We start from the raw sequence: 23,129 nt of genomic DNA, 5'->3' as shown, positions 1-23,129 counted from the left end.
TAGTGTGATTTCTTTATATTTGGATGGAAAACCAAAAATGGCTATCGTTACAACACTCCAGCATTTAAATGTGAATATGTCTTTTGTGTCTCGTACCATCGCTCTTCACTTTAAGAAAGTGGACGAAAGAAAACAGCAACATCAGCAGAAATGGTTTGAAAGGTAAAGAGGCGATTTGATCGAAATCCGCGTCGCAGTGGCCGAAAAATGACTCGTGAGCTGAACATATCGCAATATTCCATTCGGCAAATATTGAAAAATGAGCTCGGGCTAAGCCATTGAAATTCCAAAAAGTGCAAGAACTCACTCCGCAACAGAAAGAAAATAGACTCAAAAGAGCTAAAGAGTTGCTTCGCTTGGGCGAAAGTGGTGAATTGCCGAATTTGGTTTTCTCCGACGAGAAGACATTCGTTGTCCAGCAGTTTGTAAACAAACAAAATGATCGTGCGGCGGCCGGCAGCCGATGGTCGCCCTCCGATCGTATTAATCGACCGTGGCATCGGAATAAATGCCGAATATTATCGCGAAAATATTCTGGAGGGAGTATTAAAGCCTTGGGCACATTTTGGCAGCAGACTTTGGACATTCCAACAGGACTCAGCACCATCGCGCTCAGCACGCGCCACCCAAGAATGGTTACAAAGTGAGGTTCCTCGTTTCATTTCCAGCGCACAATGGCCACAAAAAATCTCCGGATTCCAATTTGTTGGACTATTGTGTTGGAGTATTTTGGAAAGCAAGGTTGGCACTAAAAAATACCAAAGTGTCGATCACCTCAAGCATGCATTGGCCGTTTGAAGGCCACAATTCGTGCCAAAGTTGACCAATTCGAACAAATCTAAACTTATTCTAAAATTTGATGCTATTTCCGGCATGTTTGACTTTCATTCAATAAAATTTAAAACAAAATTTAAAAATTATGGCCTTTGCTTTGCTGTAGTTTTTTATCTCACCCGTTTGTATGGGATTTTCACCAAATTAGTTGTTATCGGATAAGACATATATATATGGGAGCTTAAGCTATATCTGAACCAATTTCTGGAAAATTTTATGTAGATTGAATTCAGTCGGATGTACCAGCTTCAGGTCATTTGGACAAATATTGGCACAATTGCACAATTAACCCGAAATCAGTTGATGATATATATGGGAGCCGATTCTCATCAATTTCAATAGGGTTCGTCCTTGGGCCAAACAAATATTGTTAGGAAAATTTCATCTCATCCGGATAATAAATGCATATTGCATTTTGTTCACAAAAATACATCGACAGACGGACTGACATGCACAAAAACATAATACCCTTACCACTCACTGTATGGTATAGGGTATCTTTCTATATCTATAAAAGAGGAAAATGTTTGTATGTTTGTTTGTTTGTAATTTATGGACTCCAAAACCGCTGAACAAATTTTCTTGAAAATTTCCAAGTATACTAAAACATCGCCTGAAAGTAACATAGGCTATAAAAAATTTTGAAATTCCACTTGGAACTGTAGATATGGCATCAGAATCGGAGGTGCCTCCCAAAAATTTAGATTTTATATGCACATATCTATTTATCGATTACAGATACAGTCTCCAAATTTGAAATGCGTAACGGAATTTGGAACGAGAATAATTCTGCCACATTATATTGAAATCGGTTCAGATTTGGATATAGCTCTTATATATATTTTCGGCCGATTTCGTTTATTTGATGCACCAAACACGATACGTATTTCCACTTCCAATGAAATTTGGCATGAGTGACTAAATTTGGTACAAAAATTGTCTAATTATATTCAAATGGTTTCAGATTTGGATATAGCTCTCCTATATATCTTCGGTCGATTTTACATGTTTGATGCACGCCACTCGATACGGTTTTCGTCCAATTTACATATATGATGCACCAAACAGGGTATGTACCTCCAATTTCAATTAAATATGAAAGGTGTGACGGAATTTGGTGTAAAATTAAAAATTGTCAAATTTTATTGAAATCGGTTCAGATTGGAATCTGGTTTTATTAAAAAGCGGGGATGTATGTTGCTACCTCTAATTCTCTAAAGCAAGAGAAATGCCACTCAACTTCAAAAGATGGCAGTTTCCTGCACGCTTGGTATTTGCTATAAAATTGATAAATCCGAAGGACAAACCCTTCGTGTACGCGGACTAAATTTGACATGTTTCTGCTTTTCTTATGTTCAGCTGTTCCTGGCATGTTCTCGCGTTGGAAGACCGAGCTATTTGTTTGTTTACGCATTAAAGTATTACAATAATTATGTTTTTTTTTTAAATTTTTGAATTTGTTTTATTATTCTTTTTTTAATCCAAAAAATATTTTGAATGCATATGGAATCAAAGGGGGTAGCGAAGAGCACCGGGGATTTCATTTGGGATTTCATTAAACTTCGGACGAAGGGATTTTCTGATCCATTTGTCACAAAGACTTTTACACATTTCTAACAGTCTATTCTAACATATATGGTTAAACGGGCGATGAATTGATTGTAATTGCCCTCTTTAGGTAGTTTTGCGGGTTTCACTACATTTTTCAATGTAACTGACTATATTTTTTAAGCCCGATGCTCTCCTCGTGGTGCTCTCCTATTACTAAAGTAGATCGATGCAGAATATGTTACTAAAATTCTTTATCCTTCCGAGGCATTCATGCATAGTGTTACTCATTACTCATTAAATAGAAATCAATTAGAAATCAATGTCGACATGTTGGATAACTACTATTTTTGTTGTTGTGCTAACTATGTTTCTGTTGAATTTTCTATGAACGCCTTCTCAAATGTAATTACTATATATTTTATTGATTTTAACTTGAAAATAAAATGTTTTATTAATTATATATACGTAAACAAGAATTAATAATTGATGAGTTTTACATTGAGCTAAGTTGTACGAAGGATGTGAGATATTCTCATCAATCTCAATAATTACTCAATTATGCAGAAACACTTTATGTACGCATAATAGTCATAATTAGCATTTCTACATTCTTTACTTAACTTTCAATAATTTCCCATATTGCTGATATACGGTACGGTAGCCATGTTTCGTTGCGCATCTGAAAACGTAAGCGACAATATCCGAAACATAGACATCGTAAGCAAGTGTTTTATTTCTATTTCATAGTGCCCGAATAGAATGTCCGTCACTTGAAATCCTCGCAGGAAGCATAAAATAAACAAAAACAAAGTACTCCAGTTGTTGGTAGACTCCATTCAATTATTCAATTACAATTTGCATCAATTTTGCATAAAAATGTTGTAAATGGAAATATTCATCGCACACAGCTAACAATCTGTGTGGTGTAGTACATATATACACACACACAAAAATGTACAGTAAAGTACTAAATTATTTATACAGAAAATTTAGAATGTCTACAATCTCTTGCAGTTAGTTAAATAAATAAATGAACCCAGACATAATTTAGATAGTACAAATTGGTAAAGGTCAGGACAGCGGGTTTGGAACAGGTTTTGGAGTTTACCAGTAGGTAAATTTCGCTGGGTCAGAGTATGACTGGGGTCTATACCACTATTTGGACTTATATGGACAGTTCTTTGGCAGCTGTAAACATCTGCCGATTTACAGGAGATTTAGTTGAAACAAGTTTGTCGTTTGTCGGAAATAGCATCAAATTTTAGAATAAGTTTAGATTTGTTCGAATTGGTCACCTTTGGCACAAATTATGGCCTTTTAATGACCAATGAAACCGTCACACGCTACCCGATTATTGCTCTGCGGTATTTTGACCCATTCCTGGCGAATCTCTTACTTGAGATGATCGTCACTTTGGTATTTTTTAGTGTCAACCTTTCTTTTCAAAATACTCCATACACAATAGTCCAACGGATTGGTATCCGGAGATTTTGGTGGCCATTATGCGCTTTAAATGAAGCGAGGAATCTCATTTTGTAATCATTCTGTTGGAATGTCCAAGATCTGCGGCCCAAGGCTTTAATACACCCTCCAGAATATTTTCGCGATAATATTCGTCATTTATTCTGATGCCACGGTCGATTAATACTGAAGTTGGTTGCAGTTTTTTCATCTCACACTGTATATTCGGTATTTTAATTTTTATGCGACATTGTTAACGGGAATTGTTTCAAGTCGCCTATTTTAATATAGTAATGGCCCCTATGAATGTCCATGTCTTCGTGTAGACCTCAATATAACGATAACTCCCTCTATTCGGTATTTTTAGATCTTAACAGAATTTTGATCGGATTTTATTTATTATTTATTTTGAAAATTTCCAAATTCGTTCCAAATAGTGGAGGATACATGATATAGCAAGTTGTAAAGAATCGCTGACTCGTTTCGCAAGTTATGACAGATAATACCTATATTGTGACCCTTTGTGGGTGAGGTCCCAGAAAGAGTTTGCAGATATATATCATCATCACAACAGATCTGGTGTCAGTAAAAATGTTTGTATGTGAATCGACTGTTAATTCCGCATTTTATGAGCTTATAGGATATTCAAAATTTTGATCCTTTGTGGGGGAGGTACCAGCAGGATTGGGCCTATATATTCCATCTTCACACAAGACATTGGGTTGATAAAAATATCGAGATATATGTAATTTGAAGACAATCGGTCTCTTATATCACTTTTTAAAAGAGTTATAATTATTTAACATTTTGACCCTTTTGTTGGAGATATTTAATGGAGTGGCCCGATATTGTCAATTTTCGTACCTGAGTTAGCAAATATTCCAATTTGTAAACTAAGAGCAAAATCGGAATATCCTTTCTCCTTCCGTGCAATATTTTTTTTTTTTTTTTCAAAATTTCCACCTTTTGTGGGGTAGGTACCACAAGACGTGGACCGATATTGCCCGTCTCCGAATTTGATAATAATATTATGATGTACCAAATTTCACATTTTACGAAACTTATAATTATTTAAAATTTTGATTCTTTGTGAGGTACTCGATGGAGTACGCCGATATATCATATGTTCACATCATCGGTGGTAGATATATTAGGATATTCCGAGTTTGAAAGTAACCGGATGCTCATTGTACGTTTTATGAGCTTAATGGTTATTCAAAATGTTGACCCATTGTGGGGGATGTACCAGAAGGCGTGGACCGATATGTCCCAGATCTTCTGTTGATGAAAATATTGGGATGTGTGAAGTTTTAAGAGAAATGGATTCTCAATTCTCAACATTATGATCGTTTTCGTTAATCAAAATTTTGATCCTTTTGTGGGAGAGGTACCAGAGTGAGTAGTCCGATATATGCCATCTTCACAACAGATCTTGTTTGGACAGAAATATTGAGATGTAGGGCAATCGGACACTTATTTCACAATTTATAAGAGACTTCGCTTACACAATTGACTTCAAAATTCATTAACATTCAGGCGAAACGGCTGAAACTAAAACCCCGAAGTGTTTGTTTGTTTTTCAAAATATTCAAAACACTATGTGGGGGAGGTACCACAAGAAATGGCCCGAAAATAAGTATAGATCGAAATCGGTTCAGATATAGCTATAGACCCCATATATATTGTTCATCCGATTTGTTATTTTTGTCCTTCGCAGCCGTAGCAACAATATTTGGGGAAATATATCAAATGCAGCTCAGAAATACATTTGCTACATATTAGCGAGATCGGTTCAGAATTCGGCACATGTAACCGAATTGAGTCTATATCAAATATATCAAATGCAGCTCTGAAATACATTTGCTACATATTAGCGAGATCGGTTCAGAATTCGACACATGCAACCGAATTGAGTCTAGAAGCTAGCATGCCAAATTTGGTGAAGATCGGTTCAGATATAGCTATAGCTCCCATATATATTATTCATCTGATTTTTAGTACACACAGCCGTAATATGCACTCCGTAACAACGATATTCAGGGAAATATATCAAATACAGCTCAGAAATATCTTTGCCAAACTTTATCGAAATCGGTTCAGATTTGGATGTAGCTCCCATATATATCTTTATCGGATTTCAAATTAAATTTGCACCAAATGGGCAATACAAGTCCGAATTTAAAAGATACAAATGTTTCGGCATATTTAGTCCTTTGAACTTTAAATTAAATTAAATTCTCCCATAAAAACTTTTAATTGTTATATGAAGCTCTACGGAATATTCAAAGTGGTGTAGGGTATCATAAAGTCGTCCCAGCCCGACTTTAGGACTTTTTTACTATTTTTCCTTTTTTTTGTGCTTTTGGGAAATTTCAACTTTTTGTTGGGGAAGTACCCGATTGAGTGAGCCGATACTGTCCTTTTAAGTTTGAACCAAGTTTGATAATAATATTACGACGCACCAAGTTTGGATCAAATCGGATACTCTCTTCGAGAGTTATTAGGAGTTCCAGACAGACAGATAAATGGACACCTCTAGTTAGACTCCAAATTTCCTGAAACGGATTTGGTCCAAAAAGACCCAGGATCTAAAACCGTTATATCGATGAGGCATGTTTGGTCGTACCAAGTGATATATACCCTATCTAGTCATATGGCGAGGGAATAAAAAGGCCTACACGTACTCTTGGAACGAATCTAAAACTTTAAAATTCACTTTTCGGTGACGGACTAGTGGGCAGTTGCTAGTATAACCATATAACTGTTGCGGATAGAACTGCTAAATATGCATAACAGTGTGGGGTAACATGCTCTTCCTTTAATGGACTTAATTGTTCAATGGCATTGAAATCTTTCGTGGATTCGACCGGCCTATTTTCATGGTTTTTGTTCTTATTCTAATCTATTTGTTTTATATATTGCAACTCATAACTATTTAATAATTCCGAAAATCCTGCAAATACTTTGATCCGCAACTGTACACAGAAATTTATTGCCACTGAAATATGCATAATCTTCAACATAAGAAACACTTAAGTCTATAACATTAAAATAATATTATTGCGAACGTTTTCTTGTTCATCTTCTATTTGCAGGCGAGAGGCCCGAGGCAATGCAAACAAATGCAGCGGGATCTACTGATGCAGGAATCCTAAACCTTTTTGCTGTAATTCTAACCGCATTTGTGGCACAATTTGCATTATGTCGCACTTTAGCAACATTCATTCGAGTTTTTATTGCCAACTGTCAGCGAGCTAGAAGTAACAGCCACACTAAAGCCCCAGTCGAGTATGGCAACAGCAGCAGCAGCACCGCCAGCACCACCACCACCAGTAGCCGCAGCAGAAGGACTTTTAATAGATTTTACACCAGCAATGATAATTGTGCAGTCGTCCATGAAGACAGCTCTCATGGCGATGCCAGTGATGAAACCACATGCAGCGTTGACAATGTAAATGTTTTTGAAATATGGAATACTGATGATTGCCGTAAAAAGCGGAAGAGCGTTGAACGATGGACTAGCACGGCAAACAGTAGATCAACGCAAAAGAGGGAAACACAAAGTGGCATCATCTCTTGCATCACTCCCATCCAGTGGAATCGGACACATGATTTACGGTGATTAAATACGAGCCGAGAATACCCATAAGAATGAATATATATACGAGTTAAGTAAATTAAAATAAAGTATGTAATCACATTGTAAATACTGTAAAACATTAACTGAAGTCTTGTTGGCCCGCCCTAAGGTGGCCTCTAGGTGTACGTAGGTATATCATGTATACTTGTGTGTGTAAATTGAAGCCAGACAGATGGGGAGAGACATTTACATATGGATGACATCACTGTAAAGGACATTATTTATAAACGTTGGTCAACATGATGCTGATATGTGAGGAGAGCTGGCGTGTGTGTGTATGTGTGTGATAATGATAATGACAGAATTAAAGAATAGTTAATAAGAAAAGTTAATAAGGTACACGCCTTGTTTTCATTAAAATAATTGTATTTCTTGTGAAGAATTCATATTGTTTTGTATAATATTGATACAATACAAGGTAGGACCGGTTGCAGACATTTGAAAACACAACTCGGGAGTTCGGATTAAAATTATAAAAAATATATATTTTTGATTTTTTTTTTTTTTTTTTTGCAATGTGGTCAGGTATTATCCCTTTATTGTTGTTTTTATAAAAACAACGTTTGTTTATTAATCATAAATTAATTATTTATTGAAGATTTCAGTAGCCTTACTTGTTGTATATACCTGTAATACGATCCGAAGTCTCCGTAAAAGAACTAGCGACTATTTACTAATTTTACAATTTTTTGGAATTCCGTTCCTGTAAGCGAAAAGCTAATAATACTGAAAAAGTGAGAAAGGAAAAACAGAATCTGACGATTCAAATGCTGTTCCAATTCTGATTTTATTTTTAAAATATGTTCCTTACGTACTACTGAAACTAATCTAACTTAACCTAGTCGCAGCCACACAATTGTTCTAATCTATTTTTATTACATGGCTGCATTCATTCAAGTCGTCTTGGCTACCTACTGGCGCATCGATATCTGTGTGTGTGGGTCATGTCCTTTATTATTTCTCACATTATCGTATACGACAGCGCACAAGATCACTGAATTCTACACATGTGATATTTTATCGCAGCTGGGAAACTGATATTTTGGAGTCTTCATTTTTTTAATTGTTAGAATTTCCCAGCGCCAGCACAATACTCTTAAGCTACATTTGAATAAAAAAAAGCTTTTTACTGGACACATTTTTCCTAGTGAGAAGATAAAGGGTGTCTCAACTAGAATGCAATTGTGAAATCGGTATCGTGAAATGGCAACCAGTTTTTTACCTGGTACTGAAGAAACGAATTTGGAGAGCATGTAGTTTCAACAAGACCGTGCCACATGTCATACAGCCAGAGTAACAATTCAATTTCTGGAGTCTTGGAGTTGGCCGCCCAGATCGTGTGATATAACACCTTTAGATTTTTTCTTTGGGGGTGTTTGAAGTCGATGGTTTACGCGAATAAGCCGGCGACGACAGTAATGGATGCAAAACTGTCATTGAAAATTGCATTAAGAGATCACGTGTGTGCCAGCAAAGCCGCTGCGGCCATCTGAGCCATAACTTTTTCCAAATATAACCTCATTCTGCCTACTTTACGATAATGTTTTTATGCCCTACAACACTATATGTTGAGGGTATTAAAAGTTTGATTGGGCCAAAAATTATGTAACACCTTGTAATATTGGTATATATTTATCTTCCTATCTCGGCGATCTGAGTCGATCTAGCTGTGTATGTCCGTCCGTCTGTCCATGTTAATTTGCAATCAAGCTGCAGGTCGCCATTATCGCCCGATCCTCACGAAATTGAAAATGGAGGTGTGAATAGGGTCAGAATAGAAGCCTATTGTTTTTGGAGACAATTGCAACATATTTAAGGTTTGAAATGGACCAACGATTTTTGCTGGACGGAAGTTTACCAATTTATACGGTCATCGGGCAACATTTAGCGGGTAAAATAAATTATAAACTTTATGTCAAAAAAATACTAAAATTTCCACTAAACCGCGAATATTTTTTTAAACCGTCAAAATCACAAATTCATTAGAAGGTCACTTTTGACCATTACAGTTATGCTGATAGCCACGATATGTATTATAATATATATTTAAAAAAATGTATCTTAGTCATTCTTAGTTATAAGTCCTACCGCTGGACTGATTTAAACAATTTCCATCAATTCGGGATGGTATATTGTCAAAAAAGAATAGAATCAAAGAAAATCGCGTAAAAATATGCCAATAAATAAGTGAATATTATTTGTTACATTTATTCAATTTTTGTGATATTTTTTATCGCACGCGATTGTTTCACTTTGACTTACAATTTTGAATTGTACATTTTCAAAAGTTTTTTATTTTTTAATTTCTTATTATTTTTTGGGTTACAAAATAGACCACAAACTTTCGTGCAAAGTCACATTGTCGTCCATGCAAATCCATCAAAATACCGAATATCGGGAGGTTATATAGGCTATACCAAAAGGTGGATCTATGTATGCAATGTTTCGCCACCGGAGATAGAACCCGTTATGAACAACAAATGACAATTTTTAGACAAATTCGTGAAAAAAATGTGGCAAAAATCATCAAAATACCAAAAATCGGGAGGTACGGTTATAAGGGGGCTATACTAAAGCGTGGACCCATACATACAATTTTTCACCACATGAACTAGGACACATTATGACCTACGATCTACGTCAAATAATGTGGGCTGTATCGTGATTTCAAAGACAGACAGACAGACGGACATCGTTAAATCGACTTAGAATTTTATGCTGATTATGAATAATATACTTTATGCGGTCTACGACGAATATTTAGGAATTTTACAAACGGAATGACAAAAATAATATACCCTCCTTTCCAAGGTGGAGTATATAAAAATACCGAATGTAGCTGTTATATCAGGGTCTATACGATGACATAGATCTGCATAGGTAATTTTTGTCATAAGCCATTAAAATATTCAAATGCGAAACCAAAAAAACAGGTGAATATAAGGAGGTAGTATTATGTGGGGGCTATACCAAAACGTAGACCTGCAAAGTCAATTTTCTATCATAGGCTGCAGTATCAATTACGAACTTCAAATACCAAATTTGAAACAGTTCCGGTGAATAATGTCGCTAAAATCATTAAAATACGGAATATCGGGAGGTACCGTTATATGGGAGCTATACGAAGACGTGGACCTGCACAGAAAATTTTTTGTTTTCGGTTGGAGTATCCATTACGAACTTCAAATACGAAAATTGAAACAATTCCGATTAATAATGTCGCTAAAATCATCAAAATACCGAATATCGGGATGTACCGTAGTATGGGGGCTATACAAAGACGTGGACCTGCACAGACAATTTTCCGTCTTAGGCTGCAGTATCCGTTTTTAACTTAAAACCCCAAATTTGAAACAATTCCGGTGAATAATGTTGCTAAGCTTTGAGCAGCCTCGTACGAAAAAGTATAAACAAAGCACACATATTCTCTCTCGATTTTCATTTACCGTTGGTAGGGCAAGAGAGACTCTCATTACTACTAATGGATATTTTCTGACCAAGGCTGCGCTAAAATCATCAAAATATCGAATATCGGGATGTACCGTTATATGAGGGCTATACCAAGACGTGGACCTTCATGGTCCATTTTCAATACCACAAGTCCTGCAGATATAATATACATTTGAGTAAAATTTTATCAATCTACTCGTTTCGTTCGGAAGCTAGAGTGATTTCCACGGACGGACAGATGGACGGACATCGCGAAATCGACATAGAATTTTATGCTGATCAGGAATAAATATCTACTTTGTAGGGTGTAAAATGTATATTTCGAGGTGTTACAAACGGAATGACAAACTTAATATATCCTCCATACTATGATGGAGGGTATAAAAATGTTTATCAACCAATTATGAACGCAGGTCGAAATATATGTCATTTCTTTTTAAATTCGTAAACATTTACTTCTACGTTTTATACAGATATACGAAGTTTTCGATTTTTCCATTTTTTGACACTGGAAAACCTAAAAATCGTTGTTCGGACAAACTCTGACTACAAAAATAGTTTTTTTACAACATCTTATTTTGCTGTGTGCCTGGCACGAGACATAAATCCACTTCGAATGTTCTGAAATTGTAATATTATTTTTTAATTTTTTTTAATAAAAAAAAAATAAAATGAAACATATTCCATGTCACTGACGTCCTACACTTTTCTTATTGACATTCATATTCGATAAACACAATAAAAATTGCATTAGTCGATGAGTTTTGTAAAAAAAATATATATATTCCACACACACGCCCTCCACAACATGTTGCATTATTAATATTATAGACAACTGATAAAAAATAAATGTATTCACATAATTTTTTTTTTTTTTTTAATTGTATATCCATTGTAATTAATGTGCAAAAGAAACTCTGAACGTCTAATAAAATTATTGAAGTAAAAAATACATACATATATATATATTTAGACTTGGTTTATATAGCAAACATAAATATTGACATGACTAGCCAAGAAATATGGAAGTGAAAAAGAAGAAATAAAAAACAATATTTGTAATAAAGTAAACAAATCGCATATAAGTGCATAAACAAATACAAGATAAACATTGTTCACAACATATATTTCCAGGTATCTAATACCGTAACATTATTAAAACTAAAGTTAGTGATAATTAAGTCAGTCATACTTAAAGCCAATAAATAATAAATGTAATAATCTTCAAGAAATGAGAAACGAGAAACATAAAAAACTCATACTACCCATTATAGAAATAAAAGGAATAATAGAAACTAAAAAAAATGGTTGAAAGAGAAATGGAAAGAGCGATTTTGTTTTGTTTTAGAACAAAGCTTCCCTTTTGCAGCATAGATGCGTCAAAAACTGTTCTATTTTTTTGAAGAGCCTTCTTTTCTTGATTTCTTTGCCTTCAAGAATAGTTTTACATTCAACAATTTCTTTTTTTTTTTGTTCAACAATGTGTCATAGAACTGCTCTAATAGTATTGTAAACAAAAGAAATCCAGCTGAAAAGAAACGAAGCAATAGCATGATTCCCAACATTAACTTTTATCTCAAGTGGACGATGACACAAATAGCAGAACAGAAAATTTTGTACGAGGGTACTTTTTTTTATTTTGAAATCTATATCGCAATTTTGAGGCAGATGTTTCATTTTTATCAAAAATATTTTAGTTTCAATTTTGAGTTTATAGTTCCATATTATTGTACATAAATAATTTTTATGCGAACTTCTTAATACCTGGTAATCCTAAAGAATTTTATGGATGTTGAATAATATAGAGAACTACATGAGATCAACAGATCACCCACGAAGCCAGAAAAGCATTCCGAAGCCCTTTAGGAGCGAGAGGTAGTAAAGCAAACAAAATATGAACTTTTTAACAAAATGTTCAGATCATTTAAGAAATTGTTGTTAGCATTCAATTGGCAAAATATGACCTGTTTGGAAGTAAACTGGGCTAAAATTATGCTAAGAATTATCAGCTGAAGATGTGCGTCCAGAGTTACCACTTGGGCGCCACCACATCACATTTTTGTGAGTCGTTTATTCGGAGAGCGACAAGAATTAAAACTTGATACCCCTTATAAAGGTTGTCTAAATGACAGTTAAACAAATAACAAGTAACAAAGCTGTAAGTTCGGCCGGGCCGAACTTTGAATCGGTTATAATGTCGATAAAATCAAAATACCGAATATCAGGATGTACCGTTATATGGGGCTATACGAAGACGTGGACCTGTACAGACAATTTTCTGTCGTAGGCTGTAGTATCCATTACGAACTTCAAATATCAAATTTGAAATAATTCTGGTCAAATATGTCCCTAAAATCATTAAAATACCGAATATCGGGAGGTACCGTTATATGGGGGCTATACGAAGACGTGGACCTGCACAGACAATTTTCTGTCATATGCTGTAGTATCCATTACGAACTTCAAATACCTAATTTGAAACAATTCCGGAGGATAATGTCACTAAAATCATTAAAATAACGAATATCGGGAGGTACCGTTATGTGGGGGCTATACCAAAACATGAACCTACGTGGCCCATTTTCAATACCAAAAGTCCTGCAGACATAGCATACATTAGAGCAAAATTTTATCAATCTACTTTTGGAGCCTAGGTCTCTTTGGACCAAATTGGGAGTCGACCTAGTGGTGTCCGTCGGTCTGTCTGGCTGGTGTTGACGATATTTCTCGAAGGAAGTAACCGATTTGATCCAAACTTTGCATATCGTAATATTATTGTCAAACATAGATCAAGTTCGGAGATGGGCAATATCGGTCCAATCCTTCTGGTACCCCTTCTACAAAAGGTCAAAATTTTTAAGAAAAATAATTTACCCCACAGAAAGAAAAAGGAACATAAATTTTGCAAATTCCAATATTTGTATCAGTGCCACATGAGATGCAAAAATGGACAATATCAGCCCACCCATTATATACCTCCCCCCAAAAGGTCAAAATTTTGAAGAATAATGATCCAATTATCTTCAAATTTCACACATCCCTATATATTTACTAACGCAAGATTTGGTGTGAACATGAAAGATATCGTTTCACTCCTTCTGGTACCTCACTCACATAATAATTAACTATTACTCACATAAAATTGGATACCATTGTTTGATTTTCTTTAAATTTAGCACATTCCAATATTTTTATCAGTATTCGATGGACATCTCAATGAAATGAAAAATGATCAGAGCAGTTTTCTGCTACAGAAGACGAAAACGATTGAGAACTTGACATACCGAATTTTAATCGATTCCCCTAAAAAATATAATCTAAATCGTCAAAGTACCGTATATAGGCAAGTATTGATATATGAGGGCTATACGGAAACGCTTTTTATCTCAATTCGTTCGAAAGAAAGTGTAATTACAGCAGACAGAGAGACGGATACCGCTAAATTGACTTAGAATCTTACGCTGATCAAGAATATATATAATTGGTTGGATCTATCAGGAGTATATCGAGGCCACCAAAACCTCCGGATACCAATTCGTTGGACTATTGTGTCTGGAGTATTTTGGAAAGCAAGGTTGGCACTAAAAAAATACCAAAGTGTCGATCACCTCAAGCAAGCGCTTCGCCGGGAATGGACCAAAATACTGCAGTGTGACGGTTTCATTGGCCGTTTGAAGGCCATAATTTGTGCCAAAGGAGACCAATTCGAACATATCTAAACTTATTCTAAAATTTGATGATATTTCCAACATTTTTTGCATTCATTCAATAAAATTAAAAAAAAATGTTAAAACTATGGCGTTTGACTTTGTTGCAGTTTTTTTTTATCTCACCCTGTATTGTGGAGGGTATAAAAAGATTCTACCCTCTATACATTTTAGTAAAATTTTATAAACCTACTTCTGATCGGAAGTGAGTCTACATAGAATTTTATGTTTATAAAGAAATTGAAAAATTTTTTCGTTTGAAGGCCATAATTCGTGCCAAAGATGACCAATTCGAACAAATCTAAGCTTATTATAAAATTTGACGCTACTTCCGACATTTTTTGCTTTCATTAAATAAAATTAAAAAAAAAACAAGTAAGCAAAGGCTACAGTCGAGCGGGGCCGACCGTTGAATACCCTACAACACTATAATAAACGATACAGTCACTGGAATGGACATTTTCGTATTTTGTCTATTGAATATTTTGGATGGCCATCCAAAACTGCTTGGCTTTTGCGACCTGCTGACAATTTTGTAGTTTTTTGGTCCATTTCAACCCCTAAATATATGGCGAACATCTCCAAAAAGAATAGGCTTTTATTCTGACCCTCATCTTATCTCCATGCAAAATTTCGTAAGGATCGGGCCATAAATGCAATCTGTATATGATATCCTGATATCCTAACTACTTAGTTTTGTTAGCTGTAGAAATATTACCAAATGTTTAATTCAAAATGAAAATATGCCAAAAATATGACAAAATGGAAAAAATATGAGAAAATTTTACAAAATCAATATTTTCATCTTTAGAGAGATATTTTTATGCGATTTTTTTAGACGTTTTATGTTTCCTGCCAAGAGGACATTCTGAATTAATGAGAACTGTCGAAATCAGTTCAGCCGTTCTCGACATATAAGAAATTTTTCAAGCATATCTTCTTTGATAAACATATATATCGCACATATTTTGCTATATATCCGTTTTGTTGGATGTTAACATCAATGTAAAGATCAGAAGTAACCTTGTCATGGTTTTGTGATTTCGCTGGAATTTAAAATATTCGCGGTTTAATGAAAAATGTTGAATTTTTTCAACAAAAAAGATATGGTCTGTTTTACCCGCTAAATATTATCCGATGACCACCCAAATGGGTAGGCTTCTTGCCAGCAGTGTCCATTGGTCTATAATTGCGACCTGTAGAGCAAGTGCAAAATCAGGAATTTTTTCAGTTTTTGGTCCATTTCAACCCCTAAATATTATGCGATCATCACCAAAAGAAATAGGGTTCTATTCTGACCCTAGCCCCACCTCCATTTTAAATTTCGTGAAGATCGGACCATAATTGCGACCTGTAGAGTGATTAAAAATTAACATGGACAGACGGACAGACGGACGGACGGACATATATAGCTAGATCGACTCAGCTCGGCGAGATAGGAAGATCCATATATACTTTCCTATGTGGGAAATCAATATTTCGTGGTGTTACATAATTTTTGGCCCAATCAAACTTTTAATACCCCCAACACATAGTGTTGTAGGGTATAACAAGTAAGCAAAGGCTATATATACCCTACAACACTACAATATGTTAGAAGCCCCCTTATGTCCAAACCCATTTAGCAAGACTTCGCTTTTGAAATTAGGATTTTGACTAGGGACATTTGCCTAACATTTATGCACTCCGTCGGGCTGTTAGTTGTTGTAGTCCATTTTACAGCTAAATATAATCCAATGGTCATCCAAAATGCAATCACAGACGTGTCGAATGGCTTCAATTGTGTGATCGGAAAAATATTTCTGGTTTTGGTTAATTTGAACCCCTAAATATTATGCGATCATCTCCAAAAGAAATAGGCTTCTATTCTCACCCTATCCCCACCTTCATTCTAAATTTCTTGAAGATCGGGCCATGATTGCGACCTGTAGAGTGATTACAAATTAACATGGACAGACCGACAGACGGACATACATAGCTAGATCGACTCAGCTCGGCGAGATAGGAAGAAACATATATACTTTCCTACGTGGGAAACCAATATTTCATGGTGTTACATAATTTTCGGCCCACTCAAACTTATAATACCCCCAACACATAGTGTTGTAGGGTATAACAAGTTAAAAAGTAGTAAGTTCGGCCGGGCCGAACTTTGAATACCCTCCACCATTTGGGGGGTACTAGATGAAGTGGACAAATATTGTCCATTTTCACACCTGATCTTGCACTTATGCAAATATTAGGATATGCCAAGTTGGAGCAAAATCGGATTATTCTTTCTCATTCTGTGCAATTTTTCTTTTCTTTTTTTTTGAAAATTTCGAATTTTTTGGAGGAGGTAACAGAAGGTGTAGACAGATATTGTCCATCTAAACACCAGACTTTGGGTTAATATAAATATTAGGATATGTGAAATTTGAAGACAATCGGACTCTTATATCACATTTTATAAGAGTTGTAATTATTCATAATTTTGACCTTTTGTGAGGGAGGTACTTGATGGAGTGGACCGATATTGTAAATTTTCACACCTGACCCAGCACTTACGCAAATATTAGAATTTGCAAAGTTGGAATAAAATCGGATTATCCTTTCTCTTTCTGTGCAAAAAATATACATATATATATATATATATATATATATATATATATATATATATATATATATATATATATATATATTTTTTTTTTTTTTTTTTTTTTTTTTTTTTTTTGAAGGAGTGGTCCGATATTGCCCATCTCCGAACTCGATCTAAGTTTGACAAAAATATTACAATGTACCCAGTTTGGACCAAATCGGATACTCCCCGCCTATATTTTTAAAAGTGTTATTAACCAAACAATGGAGTTTTGAAATTTCGACCGTGAATACATGCCTAAATAATTTATTCGATAAAAATTTATGGCATACATTTACCCAACCTTTATAACCTAACTTTCACATCTCAAGTTATTACTAAATACCAGCTCTAACTTCTGCTGCCACTCTCGCAGTCTGTTTATGTAAAACAGTTTGCCAAATCATGAATCTAGACATCTTGAGGGGACGTCTACACAAAAAAGAATGTCTTTTTAACACCTGAACATTGCAAATTTTAACAGGACAACTAAACTAAATAAATAAAAAATTGCATAAAGAATTCATGGAATCCTGTGAAATTGTGTTGTGTTGTATATGTGTGGAGGAGGAACATTTCCAGGATGGTGACTGTTTGCATTCAATTACGATTGTTATAAAGAACACTTTGAAACAATTGTCTGCATTTTTCTGAAGAAGGGTTTCATTTCTGTGAAAAGTAAAAAAAAATACAAGTGAATAAGTTAACGAGAATTGGGTCAACATTTTATTCAGCTCCATGGAATATTCCTTGAAAAAATAGCTAATGAATGAAATGACAATTATTAGAATGTTTTCAACACCTTTTCTAAAGGATTTCCTAGAAGAGAGGTGATAACGATTTGTCACTATCCCATAAAATAAAATTGTTTCTTCTACAAAGGTAATAAAATTTCATTGGAAATAAATTTTTGGCGGGGTCCATTTATATTCCTAACGTAACAAAAAGAGCTACAGTCGACGTATTCCGTTAACATTAGGTGACAGGATGATGGATTATTTAAAATCGCATTATGTTCTTGTTTTGACAAGGATCGGGTTAAAAATGATAAGGGACAATGAAAACAGCAAAACTTATATTTCTTGCCTTTGGGGGTCATAACAAGAATATTCTGTAGATGATTTAATTGTTTAAGAAATTACGGGCGAAATGGACATTGAAGGAATCGAGTTGTATAGACTCGATTTTAAACTAAACATCAAGTTGTGTTCGCTTTCTACATTCTTTTTCAAATCTAAATTTAAAGATGTAAATTGTGATAAAACCTTAAATACCTATTGAGACGTTGAAATATCATCTTATAAATATATATTTTTCTAAACTGGTATGGAAATGACAAAAACGGGTTTGACCAACTATATAATAACCTACAACATCATGAATATTTATACCACACAGGTTGTTCCTCAACTCATTTAGCTATAATATGACATTTCGGGTTCTCTTCGGCTAGACTTACTGCTCTCGAAAAATGTCCATTCAATACAGATTCAATTATTGATATAGCCTCCACATTAGGTTAACTTTTGATTTCCGCTATTTCAAAGGTTTATTCCTGAATTTCCATCCAAATCAGTTATAATTCGATACTTTAGTAGCTCAATGGGTAGCTCAACTCCTCGCAAAAATCCATGTGGTTTTGGCATAGGCCCCATATTACGGGTTTTGTTATAGCTCTTATAACGTTAGCTCCTCATTTTCGAAATTTTGATGGGTTATAGAAAAATGTTTGTATGCCTTTCAAGCCGAAATTTCCCGGACCAATTTAACTGGACATATTCACAAATTCGGTGAAATACATTAATAATACATCCATATAAATTTGATTGGGCCAAAAAGTTTGTAATATCTCGACATATTGGTCCTACCCGTGTTTTAGGTAATTTCGGCAACCGTGTTTTAGGTAATTTCGTTCTAAATTGTGGCAGAATCCTTCAAAATGGGGCTTTGCCAATGAGTTAGTACAATATCGAATATCGGGTGCGATAGCTATAGGCGGGGCTATACTTGGTTCTATATGGCCAACTATCTGCCAGAGAATTCAAATAACAAATTTTAGATAATTTCTTTGGAAATGTTACTAAAATTGGAAAAAAATATATAATATCGAGGATATGGACCTTCATAGATAATTTTCTAAATTACGAACAACAATACCGTGGAAAAAATTGACAAGAATCATCATCCTCGATAAGGAATTTGCAGTTATAGCATGCAGATCCCAATACGTTTGCCAAGTACTAAATTTAAAACAATTCTAGTGAAAAAATGTGGCAAAAATCGTTGAAATACAGAATATCAGGAGTTACAGTTATATGAGGACTATACCTAAACTTGGACCTATGTGGACAGTTCGATGCATCTGTAAATTTAAAGCAAAATCGGTTGAAAATTGTGACTAGAAAGCCAAGAACACCTTGAATCTACCGATACAGTTATATGGTGGCTATAATAAAGCTTGGAACTCTTTTCCAATAACAACAAGTAAGGAAAAGTAAACAGTCTGGTGGGGCCGACTATATGGTACACTACACCACTATGCGTATTTAGTAGAGCTCCCGTAACAAAATATTTATATTGGGAATTTGTACCAACTATAAACCAAATAACATTGCTGTATAGTGCGTGATATGACTTCGATAAAAATTATATTAAAACAAGTTAAAAAGCAGTAAGTTCGGCCGGGCCAATCTTGGAATACCCTCCACCATTTGGAACAAATTTGGAAATTTAAAAAAAAAATGAAATCCTAAAAAAAATTGTTAAATTTTAAAAATACCGAATATTGCCGTTATATTGGGGTCTATACGACGTGGACCTACATAGGCATTGTTTTCCATTAGTCATTACCATATTCAAATTCGAAACTTGAAATAAACGGTCAATAATGTAGCTAAAATCATCAAAATGATGTGCGAAGACCTGAACCAGCATAGACAATTTTCTGTCACAGGCTATATCATCCATTAACAATTCCGGTGAATAATGTCGCTAATAACATCAAAGCACCGAATATAGGGAGGTACTGTTATATGGGGGCTATACGAAGACGTGGACCTGCCCAGATAATTTTCTGTCATCGGCTGTAGTATCCATTTCGAACTTCAAATACCAAAGTTGAAACAATTCCGGTAAATAATGACGCTAAAATCATCAAAATACCGAATATCGGGAGGTACCGTTATATGGGGGCTATATGAAAACGTGGACCTACATGGCCCTTTTACGAACTTATCTTGGCTACTGGAAAAATAAACATGTGTGCAAAATTTTAGCCTTCTATCTCAATTCGTTCGAAAGATAGCGTGATTACAACAGACAGACAGACAGACGGACGTGGCTAAATCGACTTAGACTTTTACGCTGATCAAGAATATATATACTTTGTTGGGTCTGACATGAGTATTTCGAGGAGTTACAAACGGAATGACAAAGTTAATATACCCTCCATAGTATGGTGGAGGGTATAAAAACATTTCTTTGAGCAATAGAATGAAACTAATTTCATCAAATTCGGTTGAATATGAAAAAGTCTATCCAATTTGGGCAGATATTGCATATATGGTGGACAATAACCGTAAAATCGTAAATAATAGAGGTATATAAAATTCGAACCGATCTCGATAAAATTTGACAGAAGTATTTTGGAGCTATATCTGATGTCCGGTATCAAATATCCTTTTGTGGATGCGTAATATGCATGTGAGGGACTTTAACACTAAATTGGATGAAACATATATATGGGAGCTATAGCTATATCGGAACCTAAATTCACCAAATTTTGAAATACTTGGCTCTGCTTGAATTCCTTCAGAAATGCCAAAATTAAGTCCATTTGGGCAGATCTTAGCCATTTGGTGCACAACGAACCTGATATCGGATAATCTGATCTGAATCTGACATTTGACAGAGGTATTTTTGAGCCCCATAAGTTATCTGGTACCAAATATCATTCTAGTGGAGTGTATCTTACGCATTTGAGGGACTTAAACCCCTAAATCGGATGAAACATATATGTGGGAGCTATATCTGATTTTCTCCAAATTTTAAGTACTTGCCTCTAGACTGAATGTGGACGGAGGTAATAAAATGCAGAAATTTCGGACTGATATTGGCCATTTTGGTCACAATTAACCCGAAATCGATTTCAATAGGGTTCGTCCTTGGGCAAAATAAATGATTTGTTTAAAGTCTCATATCGATCGAGCAATAAATGCGACCTGTACTTTGTTTACATGGAGAGACGGACATGCATAAATCGACTAAGAATGACCATCGGTCTATTTCGTTTTCTTCTGCATGTTACAAACAAATAAGGCCCTCATAACATTGTGGTGTTGGGTATAAAAAAATATAAAATGACCAAAATACCAAACATCGGGAAGTAACTTTATTTGGGCGCCGCTTAAATCGTCAAAATACTTAATATCCGAATGTTCGTTCGGGAGGTACCGTTATATGGTGGCTAGAAGAAAACGTGGACCGATGTATCTCATTTTCAATGCCAACCAACCTATAGGCGGGCATCGTTGAATCGACATATCATTTTATGCTGATCATACTTGTAAATGTCAATTCTTTTTCGACGCTGCTTCGGACAATAAAACGAGCCATTTACTGTTTAGAGAAGCAAAGAAATTATGAAAAACAAGTAAGCAAAGGCTATAGTCGTATGGGGCCGACCATGTGATAACCTGCAACACTACAATATGTCAGGAGCCCCTCGTGTCCAAATCCATTTTGGAAGATTTCGCTTTTGAAATTATGTCATAGAGTACTGCCTAGATATTACCCTCAGCTTTTTGACCAGGGACATTTGCCAATATTCACGAATCAAATGATTATCCAAAATGCTAGACTTCTTCCCTGTCCTTAACTCTCTTCTCATGCAAAATTCCGTGTCGATTGGTTTCAAATGTGTGATCAGGAAAATTTTTCTGTTTCTGGTTTATTTGAACCCCTGAATATTTTGCAAGAGGCCCCTCTGTATCTCTAAATTTAGACTCATCTATATGATTTGCTTGCCTACGATATTTGGCTACATTGGTCAACGAAATCAGCATAAGAAAGCCAGACGATCGCCATTTGTGTATTTTGGATTCCGTCTGTAAGTTATTTTCAGCATTTCGGTAGAATGGAAATGCTGGTACTTTTCTCACACAAAGGCAATGGTCCATTCTACTCGATGTCCTAAACACTAACTTCATGCGAGATTTCGTGTCCTTTGGTTTCTATTTGTGACCTTTATAACTGCTGCTGTTAATTATGTTGTTATGCTGTTAAATATATTGCGGACATCTTTGAAAACAATAGACCTAGCCCTTCTGAGCCTAACCCTACCCTTGTGAAAATTTTCGTGAGGATCGGACGATAATAGCAATCTGTGTAGAATAGCCCCAACCTGTGTTGTAAAGTGAAAAAATATTACAAAATATACACTCTAATATTTTAAGTCAAATTTAAAAAATCGCATGCGATAAAAAATATGAAAGAACAAAAAAAATGTCAAAAAAATTTTACTACAAAATCTATATTTACATCCTTATTGGCATGTTTTTATGCGATTTTTATTTTTTAGATTTTAATTTTTTTATGCCAAGAGGGCATTCTGAATTGAATATATACATTGTATATATTTCGCTATATATATCCAATATATTTACTATCGGCATCTGCGTAACGGTCAGAATTGACCTGTTCGTCTATTTGTGATTTCGCCGGAATTAAAAATATTCGCGGTTTAATAGAAAATTTGACTTTTATATAACACAAATGTTATGGTCTACTTCACCTACTAAATATTACCCGATGATTGTCAATTGGTCTATAATTGCGACCTGTAGAGCAACTGCAAATCAGTTAATTTTTC

The 23,129-nt window shown here is 35.0% G+C and overlaps 1 long non-coding RNA gene across 1 annotated transcript in view; it reads left to right on the top strand.

Moving 5' to 3' along the window:
• Positions 1-7,557, top strand: part of LOC101897515 (uncharacterized) — a 461,881-nt gene extending 454,324 nt beyond the window's left edge. The window contains exon 7 of the long non-coding RNA XR_009343878.1: positions 6,942-7,557. This is a non-coding gene — a long non-coding RNA (uncharacterized LOC101897515). The remainder of the gene's footprint in view (positions 1-6,941) is intronic.
• Positions 7,558-23,129: the final 15,572 nt, after the last annotated feature.

Source organism: Musca domestica, unplaced genomic scaffold (assembly GCF_030504385.1).
Source record: "Musca domestica strain aabys unplaced genomic scaffold, Musca_domestica.polishedcontigs.V.1.1 66, whole genome shotgun sequence".
Classification (NCBI taxonomy): domain Eukaryota; kingdom Metazoa; phylum Arthropoda; class Insecta; order Diptera; family Muscidae; genus Musca; species Musca domestica.
Note: the sequence above shows the minus strand (reverse complement) of the source record. Positions and strands in the feature narration are given on the sequence as shown.